The following is a 16,961-nucleotide window of genomic DNA, read 5'->3' on the forward strand; positions in this document are numbered from 1 at the left end:
ACTCCCAAGAAACAGCCACCACGCCCCCCGTTCTTCTTGTTCGTCTTGCTCAACCCCGGAGGAGCCAAGCTCGACCATGTTACAAAGTGATTAGTCGAGTAATACTGCCGGGTTCGCTCTCGCTGTGGTATGTCCTTAATGTGACGCTGGGTTTGCAGCTGCAGCTGCATTTCGCCTTCCCAATCCTCTTCTTCGGAACTTTGAGGCGCGATCGATCCGCACTAAGGATATCTACTGGAGACTCCTTTGGGGTAATTATGGAAGATATCGCAACACATTTCGACATTCGATGTAATTCCAAGAAAGTAGTTACATTCTGGATTGCGATTTTGCGAGTTCAGATATATTCGGTTGAATGAAAAATTTGTTCGGACTTTTAGAAGGACATTTATTGGCAAAATCTGAAGAAACTTTTTATTCAACTCAATATTTAAAACTTTAGATTTTCTAAAATCCGCAAGATATAAGTTTAATTGTTGAATCCTTGGCTTTTCTATGAATATAAATTACTCATTATGCGTTATGGTATTATGAGTTTACGCGCGATAATATCGAATTCATGCGGCGTAACATGTAACCGAGCGTCAAGCACGATTGTTAGCGACGTATCGCACTCTCGACCCCTCGAGAGCTCATCAAAGGCGTTCTTTGCGAAGAGCTCTCGGAAATTAGACATGCGTGCGTGAGTCCTTTTTGGCGTACATCCGCTTACATTCTCCCACTGCGCGGGCAGCGGAGCTCTCGCGGTCGAAACCAACACGATTCTCGTTTCATCGGTGGGAGTGCGCGGCCTGGCCTTCTCCAACTCGCTTGATTATCCACCGCCGGTGCGGAGGATGCTCGTGGGAATGATTTCAACCCTGTGCAGCCGACGCTGCTACGGCGACGGCGCTAAAGCGGTTATTTCGATCGGCCGCCCTTATAAATTCGCGGTGCGGTGTTCCGGCGGGCGTGAAACGAGCTCGGGTATTAAGACGATACACGCCGCCCGCCTGTGTCGGGAACACAGCGTGGGGACACATGTTGATTACCACGAGACGGAATACAGATAGCGAAATTATGATAAACCGTGCGCGGCAATAATTATTTATAACTTAAGCTGAGTTAAGTAACTCGATAACGCTGTTGCATTTTGAAGAGGACGCGCGGGATGAAACTGGAATTATCGAAATTTCATGCTGCCGCATCACATTCGCTCGCGGTAATCTCAATGTGAAAATCAGCGGAATTACGCGGTCGATCTCGTCTCTCGCGGAATCGCAATACTGAAACTGCGTATTAGCGGAATCGCGCGGCGGAGACAAAGGGTGGTAGCTGCGCCTGAATTAGATATTCGTTGACCGTAAGAACTGCGCAGTAGCGAGTGGAAAAACATTGTTAAGGGCAGAGGTGGAAATTGTAAACGCCGTTGCTAATAAGTTTCCCCGGCAACGCCGTCTAGCCAGCGCACTCGCTCACTCGCTCGCGTTCTGGCTTTCGCCGGATATTTCGCTTCCTTACGTGCCGCGAGACGGTTAAACGGCGGAGCGGATAATTAGCAGGCGCCGCCGGTCGTGCTTTGCGATGGAAATAAATTTTGGCCGTAAGCAGCCGTGAAGTCGGCATTTAATTGTAAGCCCGGTGCACCTACGAGGTCCGTCGCTTCGCTGTTCCGACTGCGCTCCTTCGCGTGTGCTCGTCGTCCGAGCTCTTGCACGAGACCCATACGCTTCGCGAACACGAACTCGCGCCGAGAAAATGCCGACAGCCTCTGCGAATCTAGCTGGCGCAAGCTTCGGTAAATCTTTGGAAAAGGCACGTACGCTCAAAACGCGCGAAACGCTAATGGGATATCGCGTTTCTCTCTCGCGCGTGCATTAGTGTTTATTCAGGCGGGACGATTGTTAGCATTATAGAATTATTTAGAGCCTCTAAATTATTTTAATAACAGTACTTTACTCGGCAAAAATCTTAGGGATAACAAGCTTGATAATAATAATTGTAGTGCATAATTCTAGAAGAGAGAGTTATGCCTAAAGTGGAGAATGGCAAAAAATTGCGAATGATGAATTGGAGTAGGCAGCAGATTTCGTTCGGTGACTCCCCTTGCCAGCAAATTACTTTATTCTTCATGTTATTTACCGGTAATCATGCAGCCTTTTTGCCTGGAAACTCTTGGTGGGAAAAAAGAATTCCCTCTCGTATCATTTCCCGTTCTCATCGTTCGTACTGTCGCCATCGTTGATCCGCCGGGTAAATAGCAGTTTTAATTAAATTTCAAATCATTTCCCGAAACCTCATCTGACTGCATTGAAGAGACCGGGCTGGTTGGACCTCTTTTATCCTATGATAAATTTTTATCCTTCCGCGTGGAATTACGGATGGGTCACAACATATCCCGATACTATCATAACACACGCGATTTTTACTACTAATTGAACGTTAGTGAAACATTTATAAAATATTGTTATTGTTTATATGACGTATTTGACATATATAAAAGAAGAACTTTATATAGCATAGAGCTTTTAAAAAAACTAATAATTTCTTTGAAAAATATTAGTTTTGGATAAGTAAAAAATATATATTTCCGATATTTGAGTTTATTTTTATAGGAATACTTGAGTAATAAATTTCTCATTTCTTGCAGAATAATATATATTTACCAAGTATATGGTATATAAAATATAATAAATTCTTAGCAACAGTGATTGATCGATAACTTTCTGTGCCTCTTGCGATCTGCTAATAGTATTCTGTTTACAATAGTTTCGACACATACTAAATCATCTAGCACGTGTTTACATCGAGAGGCGTCAAATGTTTACGGGTAACGATAACGATTACGTATTTTAGATGCGACGAGACTGTTAATCTTACATGCGAGAAATACAATATTTTATTTCTACATATCATTAATTACATCGCTGAATAATATAGAAAGAAAATATATAATTGTGATAATCATTAAAAGCGCTGGAATTATTTTATTGGTATGAAACTTTCGAATAGTCTTTCCGAACCCTTGGGCGTGAACGTGGAACGAGCGGGTACTCGTTAAACTTTTGCCTTACTGCCGGGGAATACCTAACTTTCTTTGAACGCCGATGATTATCGAGCTCTACTAAAAGCGAGTATCGAGTTATTCGATTATTTTAACGATTGCCTTCGATTCTCTCTTTTCCGATACTTCGAAACTGCTGCTCGTCTTAATCGATCTCGGCGTGATGTAATTTCATCCGCTATCGACAAACCGGTAGCGGTTTAGTGGCTTAATTTCGCCATATCGACCAGCAATTCACCGAGTTTATTTTAAATAACTCGATAGGACACTTTACGATCTTTCGCGATGATGCAACAAACTTACGAATTACATGCTTGAAATGTCGTGAGCGTCGCGTGAATAAACATTATTATTTAAAGTTAATTATATTCAAGGTCTCTAATCTATTTAATTACTGCAGTCACTGAAGTTTATAACGTACACATTCATTCGCGTTTCTACAAGCTCATTTAATTAGGCGAGAAGTTGCTGAACTATGTGTTGCAAAACGCGGAGGAGACGCCTATTAACGAAATAGCAAATCAGAATTTCTTATTGAAAGCGGCTGGAGTAGACATTTCTCACCAAAGTTGTTACATTCGAGTATCATAAATTCAAGTGCGAGTAAACTGAACACTGCGCGAATATTTGAATGTGTGTCTCTGAAACGTATGAATTTGATAGTTACATTCGAACACTAATGGCGGCAACACGACGCGACGAGCGCGTGGAACGATTCGCAGTCTGCTTGGCATGACGAACGATCTCGCGCTCCGGGCCACTCCTCCGAACCGCTGAATTACACACGCGATCCCACGACGAACATTTCTCGGGCACATAAACTCGCTATCTTGTTTCGGCGCGATGGCTGCGTTGTCCGCGTAGAAGCGGAGATCGCGTAACGGGATCGCGTCGTACGAAGTGCGAAATCGCCGACGTGCGCCGCGACGTCGAATTTACGAGCGCTCAAGATGTAGGATATCCGCAAAAAGTAACGGGATAAATGGTGCCGTTGATGCTGGTAATTCAATGTAATTCGCGGATCTGGTATACGTTTCGGCTGCACGCGCCGGTAACTTACAACGCAGTATGGTGAAATAAATTTAAAAGGATTAAAAATAATAGTAGTATTTTTGGATAATACTTATTTAAATTTAGTAATCTTTTAATAGTCTATAAAGAAGAAATCTCGTTAATAGTTTTTAATTTATAAGTGATATACGAAATATATATTGTATTATTCTCTTTCGAAAAGTTAATACAGTAAAACTGGGTCATACGTTATATTTTTATCGATATTAAAATTATATATAACTTTATTTATTCTATAATTTAACATCATACATGAATAAAAATGTTTTACTCAAATTTAGTTTCACAGATTTGAAAGTTCTGATATTCGTGATAGTTTATTTCACTTAGTGTATGTTACTTGAAAATAATTCATAAATTGAAAATAAACTTTTCAATTTATGAAAGATGTCATACAATAGTTTATTTTGTTTTACATTTGTAAATTCACATATCAGCAAATGATGGCGATTCAAAATAATTTTAAAAGCAAAATTTATTTTAGCATTTATCTTATTTGAAACTGAAATAAATTAGACAGCTATATCCAAGCTGCGCTTTATCGATTTTTTTTTAGATTCTGATAAGTTTCCATATTTAAAATTGTGGCAGTGGTGAATAAGATGTGAAAATGTTGATGCGAATTAATGAAGGCATGTGAACGATGTGAATACATTTCCTGTCGCGCTCACTGGCGACATTATTTTTACGGACGAGCCGCGAAAACAGGACCGATAGCGCGCATTAATTAAAAATAACAACGGGACTCTGGCCGGATGTGGGAAATGTATGTATAGAAATTTGCCGCGCCGCGCCAGCAGCAATTAAAATGTTTTTTGGAGCCGCGAGGTTCAGCCGGATGCTGGGCGCGTAACACGCGTCGAGCACTCGGCTGTACGTGCGCAACGTCGAGGGTCGGTGTTTTGTGCGTTGTCGGCTCTTTAAAAACCGACATTAAAATTCCATTAAATAGACGTACTTAACACTGGCACCGCCATCGCAAAGGGAATGAAGGAGAGATATTCGCACGCGTCACACCGTGCACCTCTGTGCCACAAAAATCTTTTCTCTCTTTCTCTTTCTCTCTCTCTCTCTCTCTCTCTCTCTCTCTCTCTCTCACTTTGCGCTTTTTTTTCTCTACTCGCGACAAAAAATGTAGAAATTTCCATCCGTTTTCATCATTCTAACCATCTCGTTTGCAACCCGCGTTGCGGTGCGTTGTTTCCTCCAAAACGATGTTTTTTGTCTATTTTAAGAACCGTTTAATGTCACTTGACTTTCTCTTTCGTTTTAATTAGTGGCGGGATAATACTAAAATCAAAATAAAATCGGTTAGCACGTTTCGAATAATGTGATTTTTAGAAAAATAATGTAATTGACTAATATTAATGCACGTGCGTGCAGTATACTTTGTCTGCACTTTACGTACCTTTACCGTTTATCCCCTTTATTTCGTTTTACGTAGCGTGTTCCATCTGTTTCTAAAGCGACGCCTAATGCCATGTGCTGCTGCTGTACGCCGGAACCGAGCGTATGCCGCTATGTTAGGGGGAAGCAGATACTATCTCCAGAAATAGCCGGGTGCGAGATCTTTTAATAACTTGTCTGGTAACTTTGTGTTTTGGCGACGAGCTGATTTTTGTCGACAATCTGTGAATTGAATTACAAGTTATAAGTTATGCAAAAAGAGTTTAGAAACATCCTAGATATTTCAATCGCACAAAAATTTAGTGCCATTCCGAAAAAAAGTGGCAGCTTGCTAAATCTTTCCACAAGTAGAGCGTTTCATCGGCACGTTTATCACGCCAGCGTGACGCGTGTCGCGGTATGTATATTTACCGCCTAATATTGTAATGCATCGTACGAGTGCACAATCTTCTCCGCGGACAAGATAAACTGCCGGTTTCCCGGCCTGCTCGGCACTGAATTATGGATTTCTGGTACGAGCGCTTGTACACCTCGCCTTTACGGCAGTAGCAGCAGCCCGATACGAAGCCACTGACCGCGGTTGAGAAAATTCGATATTCGGATAGAGGATGTAGGTTAGACGTCGCAGCGCTCCGCCACGAGCGAAAATATCGGGGTGTACATGCATACGAAGTGTCGAATCGCCGGGCAAACTTTACCTCTAATTCGCGATGGACGCGGAGTCGTAAACTTTTGGAGCGGCAGCGCGATGAAACTCGTTGATTTCATCCCACTAAATTACCGCGAATACTGCATCGGTGTTTGTCGTGTGCGCAAATAAAATAACTTCCGGAAAGGACCGTGCGACTGTTGAAATGCTGGCACAATATTTGCACGTGTTCCGGAGGGGGGGGGGGTCGAATGAGAAAACGGTAACAGCTGGCGTTTATTATGCTTCCGTCGCCCACGCGCAATGTGGGTCAATCGGAAGCTGTCAGCGGCCGTGATAGATTTCGCTCCGGGCTCCTTATCGGGCTTTCTTATCGCTCCTAGGAGACAGCGCGACGAGCGGAGTGACGCGAATGGATCGCGGTGTGATTAGCTGGACTCCGTCGGAGCGATCCGAGAAACTTTGAGCGTCTCCCGTGGGACGGTAGCTACGAGTCGGAGATGCATTTCGGTGCGGTCCTATCTGTAGATTGTCACTCGCAGACCCGTGCGAAACAACGTTTCTTCGAACTTAACGCACGCGATCGCATCCGTGAAGTATGGGCATTTTTATATAGAGCGAGTCCCGACGCGGTGGAAAGGGGAACACGTTCGCTTTTTTTCTACTCCATTATTTATCGCCCGATGAGGAAATCGGTCTCCTACGCTTCGCTCGCTCCTTACGCGTCATTTGCTACTGCTCGTAAATTCCATTAATCGCACTCGTCGGTGCGGTATCGCGGGGAGCAATCAGCGGGAACCGAAGGCGTCTCGCGTGAAGAAACTGCGCGGGAAGTTACGCGAGATGTGTGAGGGTATCGCGCGCGATATTAGGCGCGCCGTCTCATGGGAATCGCATAGATATCGAATAAATCGCGCCGCAAATAGATCTCACTGTATTCGGAAAGGGGAAGAGAGAAATGAATTATAAGTCACTTCGATCAAATCTACTTTTAGCGGCGATAAAAACCCAAGACATTAACCAGTAATAGATGGAAGTGCGCGTGGATGATATAACAATTTTATTTGCGGAATTTTGCGAACGTTGAACTAACAAAAGTAAACCAAGTTTTTTTTTTGTTCGCCACAGAACACTAATTATTATTTTATAACATCCGATCATTATCGCATTCTAAATAGCGCGGAGAGAGCGATAGTCATAATAGCAAGACTGTATGATAATAGCTGTTGTTCTTTTAAGAATTCACCATTGTCGAGCGCGCCATTTCGTTTCGTGCGTACAACCCACGTCTCTTCTTAATACACAGCGTGATTCACGGCTTTAAATCGGCAATCATCTCGCAACCGGTATCCGCGGGCCTTTGGCACGACGTAAGGCCGCCATATATCGAGACACCGGCGGCCGAGCATACATATTCATGAAGCTAGATAGAGTCGAAACGGGCGGAGAGAGGATCGGTCTAATGAAGTTGTTGTCTTCTTGGAAAACAGGGCGAGAGCTGCGCCGGTGGCTTTGGGCTCCCTTTCTCCTTCGTATATCTCTCTTCTCGTTTCTCTTCTCGTCCCGGTCGTCGTGTGCCCCTACCTGAACCCCCCTGCCGCCGCTTTCCCCCTCGTCTACCTTCGTCCGCAACCTCGTCAACCTCGTCAACTTCGTCAACCGCGCTGCGGTCTCTCTCGTGCAGCCCGTTGTCATCGACCGTCCGTGCCTTGAACCGCTCTAAATTGTTTGATGTCTTATTTGCTCGGTCTCTCGGCGAGCCTTCGTCGTTTGAGATGCGTCACGCGGGTTTATTTGCCGCGGACAATTCAAAAAGACCGACGGCCATAATGTATCGCCGACGCTACCCGCCTCACGCATTCAGGTAGATTCTTGCGGTTTGAATAAGATTTCAGGGAGCGGATAGATGTTGTCGCTTTATTAGTGGGCAAGCGTGACAATAGAAGATGCAAATTAAATTTCTAGGAACTTGTCATATATCGCCAGCGTTGTACCGACTAAATTAAAGACTTGTGCATTGCTTATCGAACTCAACGCGGGGCTTTTTCTGAGAAATATTTTTAGTTATTTATGATTCTCGGCGCAAAGGCGCTTCCAGATATTTTCAAAGATTAGTCTACCCTCGAGACTTCCGCGAAATAGGTCCACTTTTGTCGGGCGCGAAACCAGAAAAGTCCGCGAGAACCGACAAGTCGTAAGGACGAAACGTCACGTATCAAAGGTGCGCTCACTGTTCGCGAGTATTGACGTTCGTCACGGATGCACGATCAATTTCCGGTACGAAACGATGTACGTTGCGCGCCCGCCCCGCGCTCGTAAAATACGCGCGTGACATCGTCGCGTTATCTATGTCGTACAATGAGGCCCTTCTTATGCGGCTGGGTTGCGCTTGGCCCACTTCAGCTTGTATAATAGCGGCGACTATCAAGCGGCACGCAGACGCCGATATTCGACCATTATTGGACAGTAAACCGAGACCGTTTAACACGATATTTATGGAGGAGTTGCATGCGAAACGGTAGCTGGGGCGAACCGATAGTACTTGCGCGTATATGCGTGAATATGTATACGTGGCGATGCCTCTCACGGACCATCTAGCAATATCGAGTGTCGATTTGCGATGCTACGTTTACGCCAGGCTACGTGTCGAGTTGGTAAGTCCACGATATCGGGAATAAAGTAACGCGCATCTTGAATTTCGCAGATGTAAACTAATTTTCTGGTTCGTACTCGCCGAGTGGCTATTCTGTAACTTTATTAGCGGAACAGCCGTGAAACTTTCCTCTAATTGATTTTCCTCGCTGCCGGCTTCAACTTGTAGTTTCGGCAGAGTTCGCCGTTTTCTTATGAAATCGAATTTGTTTGCAAATCATTAAATTATGCGCCGCCGATAACAACAGCCATGAGTCGTTCGCGCGGCGCTCGACGAAGAGAGAGGTGCCGCGAAGAATTATTTACATCTGCAACATCGTGAAAATTAAGACGTGTTGAGCTCGCGGTTTTCGAAAACATTACTCACCGCCGTCTAACGGCGGCACTTAATCACGCCCGAAAGGTCGTAATAAAGGCCCGGTACGCGGCGATGACGGTTTTTTGCCGATATCAGCACGCATTGATAATATTTCTTAGGGTGGGCGGCTTCCGGCGTTATTAATCATTTCTTACGCCGCGCGAATTGCACGACGGCGGTATAAAGTCGGCCAAAACCTTCTGGCGCTAAACGCGCGCGTTAAAAGGCAACGCTCGTCGTTGTTATGTCTTGCGGAACTTCTTTCCTCCGGGTGATGTCGGATACTTTGTTGAGTTTCCTTCGTTAGTATAGCACGCTGTTTTCTTTGTGCTGAAGGAAGTTCATTAGCGGCAACGTGGGCCAACTTCGGTCCCTTGCGGTCAGAGTGTCGCCGTTCTCCTAATGCCGGCAACCACTTTGCTCGCATGTGAGTGCCTTGTGCGCGTCGACGAGAAAGGAAATGAACTTAGAAGAGCGCGATATCGCTAACGGTATTGTGGATACCGCGAGATGGCTTGCAGACTTCAGTTATGTAATTTCATCTTAAGGATATTTAAATAATCATTTTACACAGTGCGACTCGGTCGTACGCGCGCGTCGTTGCATCCGCGCCGACCTACTTCCTAGAATGTCCGGTTAAGTTGACTTTATAGAAAGTGGGAGAGAAAGAGCGAGTGTTTGGAAGAGACGTAGGAGGATCTCACGTTTTGATTACGTCGTGTTGTTTACGTAAGGACGACGCGCCCTAGGAGTAAAGCGTTAAATATAGAGCGCTCACGGCTAAACAAACGATTAACTCGTGGCTTAACCAGAGCTTATACTCGGGCGCTAACTAAGGTTTATGTTTATGCGCGCGGCTCCGCTGCTAACTAGTTCTCTCCACCGGTCTCGAAACAGTGACATAGATTGTAGGCTGCGGTTCATAAGCGACACATATCGATCGTGCATTACGCGGATGCTGGAAATTCTCAGGTGAAACCCGAAACGAGAAAGGTGCATGTCAAGTTGAACGCATATGAGAGATAAATTAAAAGCTTAACTTAATGATAAAATTTTGTTTTTAGAACTCTCACAAATCGTCAATTGAGGTCGCCTTCCAATTTCACATTCCTCGCGTGGAAATTTACTTTATTTAGAATTATATTTAAATAAATACTCAACTTGGGCATTGGGATATGAGTTCGAATTTGCATATTTATAGTTTCTAAAGTATTGCTAAAATTGTCAGGAATGTAATTGTTTTCTCATCTCAGTTTATTAACTTTTAATCCGCAGTATCGCTACGGTATGAGCATAATAAATTCCATTCGCCCGCTAGCATCCTAAATTAATATCCCATCGTGGAAAACTCGATGGTGGATTAGTGGCTGCCTCCGGATGCAAAACTCGGTCGCAAGTTTCGTCCACCTCATTTATTCATGATCAGTATAATCCGGCGTTGCGCACCTTAATATTCCGCCCTCGTTTCTCCGGCCGCGCTTTCAGCGCGAGCTGTCGTGAATGCGGAAGCACGACCGATAGTTCACACAGGACGTACGATAGATAGAGACTGCCAAATAGCACTTCGGATGTCTCGCGCAATTATTCGACTCGTATGCGCCCGTAATTCTTGCGAATTTATAGCCGGCGCTGCATTGTGCGTTCCACGGCGGAATGAAAGTGGATTCACCGAGTTTGATGAAGTGAATTAGCCGCGCTGTTATAACATCGCGGAGAGATATTCTGTTTATGCAGGGTGTTGGATAATTGAGGGCGCGAGCGGAAAATGCACGGCTCCTCCCCATCTAGTTGCAGAATAAGTTGATGCATAAGAACAGCTTTTTCTCCGCAACCGCCGCGTTTATTTAATTATTCGTTGTCAAAGTTTGTTGCGCTACCAGCCGGTTTCCCATTGTTTACGGATACGAATAACAATACGTATACATATTCCTTAGTTTGAAAGTAATTATGTCTGGTTGTACGCGCATCAAACTTGAACTGCAATTATTAGCGAGAACGATGCATGGTTTTTGAAAGTCGAAACGGCCTTATTCGGCGGTGCAATGCATTCTAAGATAATAATGATAACTCCCGCCGCTCTTCACTGTTTCTATTTATACATCGATCTAATTAGGTGTATTATAACATCGTTAGTTGCTTTTGCTTGGAAATCCAAGCCAGCGAGCAAAATAATAATGATATTCCTTCGTTGTACTCACGTAGGATGTATAGAAATCATCCAAGCCGTCCAAATGAGATGAAAGTTTCGTGATTATAATAAGCGAACTAGCAAAACTAAGCGATGAATTATAATCCGATGACGTCAGTTATAACTTAAAAAATGTTCCAACGTATTAAACGTGTGTGCAAGACATATCTGATGGCATCGTAATTAAACTTATGTCAGGCTGCAGCGTTCGGTCGCCCGAGAAAAAGAAATTAAAGTGAATGCACGCTGTCGAAGGCAGATGCAGGCCTGTCTCTTTTTACGGAACCAACTAATTCCTGCCGACAAGTAGGTGAACGGAAAAAAATCTCCCGATCCGACTGCGATCGTTCGACCTAATACATCTCTCTCCTGATCTCATTTGCTCCACTTTCAGCTCCGATTTCCTTTTTGTCCTAGAAGAACCGTAAGAGATTATTAACCATCTCCCGCTCCTCCCACAATGGAATATGATTTAATGTCGCTTGTATTCAATGGGACGGGATTGAACGTTGTACCCGGTAGGATCGCAATTATCCTGGAAAGGTAAAAGGGTAGGAAAGGGAGAGGAAACGAACGAATGCAGGAAAGACGCGAAAGCTGCTCCATCAGCGGCTGGGAAAGCGGAAATCGATATGGCATTCCATCTGCTTTTATTAGTCCCGAATATTCTGTTGCGCGATTATTTACGCGGGCCCATGAAAATTTATTTGCAATAATCGACATTGATCCGATGCCTCTTCGTCATATTACAGACTTTATATATTTATCTCGCGATAAAAATTGTACATGCATAGCCGGCGGATCGACGATATCGCGTTGACGATTATCGATCTATTTTTCACTGTTATGTATTCATTGCTATAAAGGCTATGAATTTAAACAACGCGTCGAAAATTTTAAATTAAAGAGTGCCGTCCGTTGAAAAAACATGTCACGGCATGGTCTAGCGTGTAGTAAACGCTACTAATTGGGCAGTTTGATAATAGAGTGTTTCTTTTGTTGCAGGTAAGCTCATACTTTACAAAGTGAATCATACACATGCTGCGCTGTGCACTCTCGCATTCACGGTGAGTAAACAGTGCGTATCCGACGCATGCATAATTAGTAGCCAACACACCCTTGCAGGGGCCGAATTTTTGGTGAAGGGTGCGCGCGAGGGTTTTTCTGTAACGAGAATACCCTTTCATCCCACGCCCCATCGATCTCACGTAGACAACGACGTACATATGTACATCTACGTGGCTTGTGTACATAGCTTATACACCGGTATAGAGCCGGTTCCTTTAGTTCCCGCGCGGTTGCTCTCTCGCATTTCCGTGACGAGCAAAAAAGAAAGAGCGATTACGGCCCAACGTGCGCATCCCGTGTCTATCGCGTTCCGTAGTCCTCTTCTCTTTTTTAATAATCAACACTTGCAAATTTTTCCCGCCAACCGCCAGCCTGCACATATTTATGCGCCGCGTTACATGAATCGCGCGTAAATATTAATTTTGCTTGAATAATCAATGAGATATCATATCATAAAAGCGATAAAATATGAAAAGGTCCTTAGACTGGTTGTAAAAAGGGAATTTTTAAAAACTCGTTAAATTTAAATCTCGGATTCCAATGAGGCGCGGAATGTCATTCAAAGAGTCTGGTGACGAAGTAGATTTGCAATCTCTCCGCGATTCTATAAAAATCAATGAACTGCCAATGTCAGGCGAGTCACTTGACATGCGAATTGATAGAAATAAAGGATTGCTTCCTCTAGAGCCACGATTCGATGTAAATTCCTTTTCGAAGCCAAAATGCGATGGAAAAATTAGAAATGATTGACAATAATGGTTTCGCGACAAAAATCGCATCGCAATACAGGACGCGTATAGTGGATGATGATTTTTTTTTTTGACGAGTTTCGCGCAATTTTAATGAAGAAGTGACAACTGTCGGTACTCAGTAACGAAAGACCGCAATTTACCGCGAAGGTAATTCGAATCTTTTAGAAAGCTTGTGAAATAGATGCGCGCAGACGGATGTGCACGTCGTCCGACGGACGGGCAATTTCCATTTTTCACGGCGCCGTCTCTTAAAAGAGTATTAAGGAGGGCCTTGGTATTCTTGACGATAACTGCTGTATATAAGAAAGTGTAGGATGAACGCAGAGGCGGAGGGCGCAGGACGAGATCGGCCTGCAAATGAATCGGCTTGGAGGGAAAGACGGGTCATCCGGTGCAGTTCGCGAAAGACTTTCCACTGAACACGCTATAAACAGGAAGATGGCCGACTCCGCGCTTTAAGATGTACATGCTTTTTAATTAATCGCATAGCGTCCCGCATATTCGAAGATTTTCCAGAAGAATATTCGCGAAGGGGCTTTAATTCAAGCCCCAGAATATTTAATTATATTCTGCTCCCGACCGGGAAAGCCTGCGCACAAATAATTGAACTTGTATTTTATCACAGACAATATTACACGGTTAATCATCATAATTAATTAAAGTGCTACGGTTAACTTAAATACGGCGGAATTAATTTACGATTGAGCTTGCTTATTGCCGTTGAATATGTAATACGGTGACGAAATATACGGCAACGTTCTTACGTTACGGTCGCGTAGATGAAAACTCGTGGAGCGCGACACTCGGGAACGTTAATATTGGAACGGTAATGGCATCGTTTAGAACAGCCGCGACGAAGTCGAAATAATTAGTAAGAGTGCTTGAAATATCGTAAGCTCCTCTGATTTAAGAGTTCCGGTGCAATATAGCCGGTACCCTTCGGATTGGCCGAAAAGAATCGTGCGGCTGTCACAAATCAGCGGGCGGCAATATAATGCCGCGCGAGAAGGCCGATGGTACGGTGCGAGAACGCTCGATTACGCGCGTGCTATAAATATTGCGTGCAATCGAGACGTGAAAGAGGGCGCGAAAGTGAGAAGGGTGGATCGGGCGGCGAAATTCTCGTCCTGTTCCCGGAGTTTCCGCCAGCCTAGGAACTCTCTCTTTCTTTCTCTCTCTCTCTCTCTCTCTCTCTCTCTCTCTCTCTCTCTCTCTCTCTCTCTCGGTGGTAGAGCCAATTCGCCGACGGTGGTTAATTTATCGAAGGCGGCGCTTATTTATCGGCGCCCCTTCTCGTCGGCGACCGGCTACTAAAGGTCGGCACGGAGAAAACCGTTCCTTTCGATGCGCGAACAAAATACGATAATGTTCCACCGGGCCGACGCCGCGCCGGTAGGATGTATTAAACGCTGATTGCGATCGGGTGAGACGGATACGCTGTCTTGGAACGCTCTCGCGTCTGTTACAATAAAGAAAGTGGATAATATGGACCTTGCGCGGTCTTCGATTGCACGCTTGATTACTTTGTTCCTAACGATTTCACCTGTGACACTCGTTATCTTGAAATTGTACTAATTATAATGCTCGTTTCTTGGTTTCTGAATAGAATAGATATACACGAGGTTGTACGCACGCGGAAAATTCGGATTGATTTTCGTGTTACGTGCTAAACGCGTTAGCGGACTGCGCACCGGCGTTTAAACGACAACTCGCGAATTATTCCGCTGAATAATTGCGAACTTCCTAGAAGTTTTTCGACCAATCAGCATCGCAATTACTGCACCAGCATATCTCCGTTCCCCGTGTATGACGGCGATCATCGTACGAGCTGCAGCGGCACGTCGGAAAACTCCAATTAATTCTTAATTACATACTCCGCACCGACTCGTCGTTATGCAGTCTTTTATGAGAATTTACCGCCGACAAAACTTTGCGGGCTCTAAATTATTGAGAAGGACTTCTCGCGCGCGCATCGTACGCGCGCCGTTCGTTTCCCGCATTAATTCCATTTAGCTAGCTCTCGACTCGAGTAATCTTCAAATGTGCTCCAGCACGCTTCGCACGAGAGTGTCTTCGCATCTGACACGCGAACACGTGTTTCAATCCACCTAGTGTCTTTTTAACTGACAGTCAGCATCCGGGATATTTTCGGTCTCGGGATGAATGCGACAATTACAGCGACGTTTAGTTACGACGCGAAACTCGTCGAAATCACGATCCGAACTCTCCGTCATCCCGGACGACACGTTATTCAATCGACGTTTACAAGGAGAGACTTCGACTACGGTGTGGATCAGTCGGGAAGATTAATGCGCGACGGATAGAGTCATCCATCCTCCGACGAGCGCGTCGTGAGCGCGACCTAATGGCCTGAAATCACGACCGATGGATTCGCCAGTTTTCCCTTGAAAAATCGCGGAAATATCTCCAACAACGATTGTTGGAGATGGATAAATAAAAAAGAGAATTATCATAAAATATATTTCATTAGGTCTCAAACGAACCGTATGTATTTCTTTTTTTTTTTTTTCTTTCGCGTGAATACAAAGGAAACCCGTTGGAGGACTGAGCTTTATTCGATTCAATCAATTCTACCCTCCTCGACGCCAAGCGAATCGTGCATTTTGCCCGAACGATATCGCCAGCGCCGTTAATTGTCTGCCGATTACTGCCATTTCTCAGCCCCGAGCTGAGCACATTCCGGCGAGAAGGAGCGCGCCTGGTTTTTCTGATCAAGGGAACCCACCAATTATCGTGCGTGTACGTATGAATGCGTGTGAGTATCGCGTTAAGGTTAGCCCCAGCTGTGATATCACTTTCTCCTTCCGTGAAAGCTTTGAGGAGGGAAGCGTACAAGTGACTCGGGTGGTAACGCTAATGTGCGAATTAATGGTCAGCGCTCGCCGCGAGAAAAACGATCGTTTTCTTTTACGCAATCAATTTTTCTCTCTTGCAACGATTTTGAAGAAATGGATATTGTGTTAGGAAATGCAATTTGATACTGATTATTATTATTTTTCAATGTTATTATTATCTTTTAACGCTCGAGATTTTTCACGTTCACGTTCACGTTTTATCGATGTCGTCTTATCGGAAATACTTAATTCACGTTTCTATGGGGATGGATGGCGGAGAGACGGTCTCGCCAAAACGAAGGGATCTCATTGAACACTTGTAGCGCGGATATTAACGATATAGAAGGGTCGATTCAAAGAGCGGCGGTCCAGACATCGACGTCGACGATGTCTCGGGCTTAATGTTAAGCGAAATAATACGCACAGGAATGTGTAATTAGCCATTAAAGTAAATTATAGTCCTCTTTATTAGATAGATGTCCAAAGAGCGAGATATTTCAACACCGCGAGTGTAATAAATGAGTATTTGCCGACGCACATCCTGCGACACCGACGTTAGCGTTCTGCACAACGCGGCGGGCGAGGAACGCGCGCCGTGGCGCGGTCGATGAGGAGGAAGAAGAGACGATACTCGAGAAAGGAGATGAAACTGCGCGCGGAAGAAGCGGCGGCGGGCTGGGCGAAGTAAGAATGAAATACGGTCGGGACCGGCCCCGGCCTTTGCTTTTAAATTATTGTATAATTGTATATTGCGAGGAACAAAGTCGGACGGAGACCTCCGCGACGTAATAACGGATGAGCGTTTATATAAAAAGCTGCCTATCCTGCGCCTCCGTCCCCTCGCGTCCCTACGAGTTTCTCATTTTCTCCTTTTCGCTCCCCCACCCGTCCTTCCACCCTCCTCAACCCTCCCACGGC

General features: G+C 44.7%; 2 protein-coding genes across 16 annotated transcripts in view; one reads left to right on the forward strand and one right to left on the reverse strand.

Annotated features, from left to right (window-relative positions):
* Sema2a (Semaphorin 2a) overlaps positions 1-16,961 on the forward strand; it is a 314,626-nt gene that overhangs the window by 191,259 nt on the left and 106,406 nt on the right. The window lies entirely within an intron of this gene.
* Positions 4,781-16,961, reverse strand: part of LOC105670031 (uncharacterized) — a 210,128-nt gene continuing 197,947 nt past the window's right edge. Inside the window, exons 5-6 of the transcript XR_010891224.1 lie at positions 5,523-5,743; positions 4,781-5,404 (exon numbers count right to left, since the gene is read on the reverse strand). The gene's annotated coding sequence lies outside the window, so the exon portion shown is untranslated. The remainder of the gene's footprint in view (positions 5,405-5,522; positions 5,744-16,961) is intronic.

The sequence above is a fragment of the Linepithema humile genome, chromosome 7 (assembly GCF_040581485.1).
Source record: "Linepithema humile isolate Giens D197 chromosome 7, Lhum_UNIL_v1.0, whole genome shotgun sequence".
NCBI lineage: Eukaryota > Metazoa > Arthropoda > Insecta > Hymenoptera > Formicidae > Linepithema > Linepithema humile.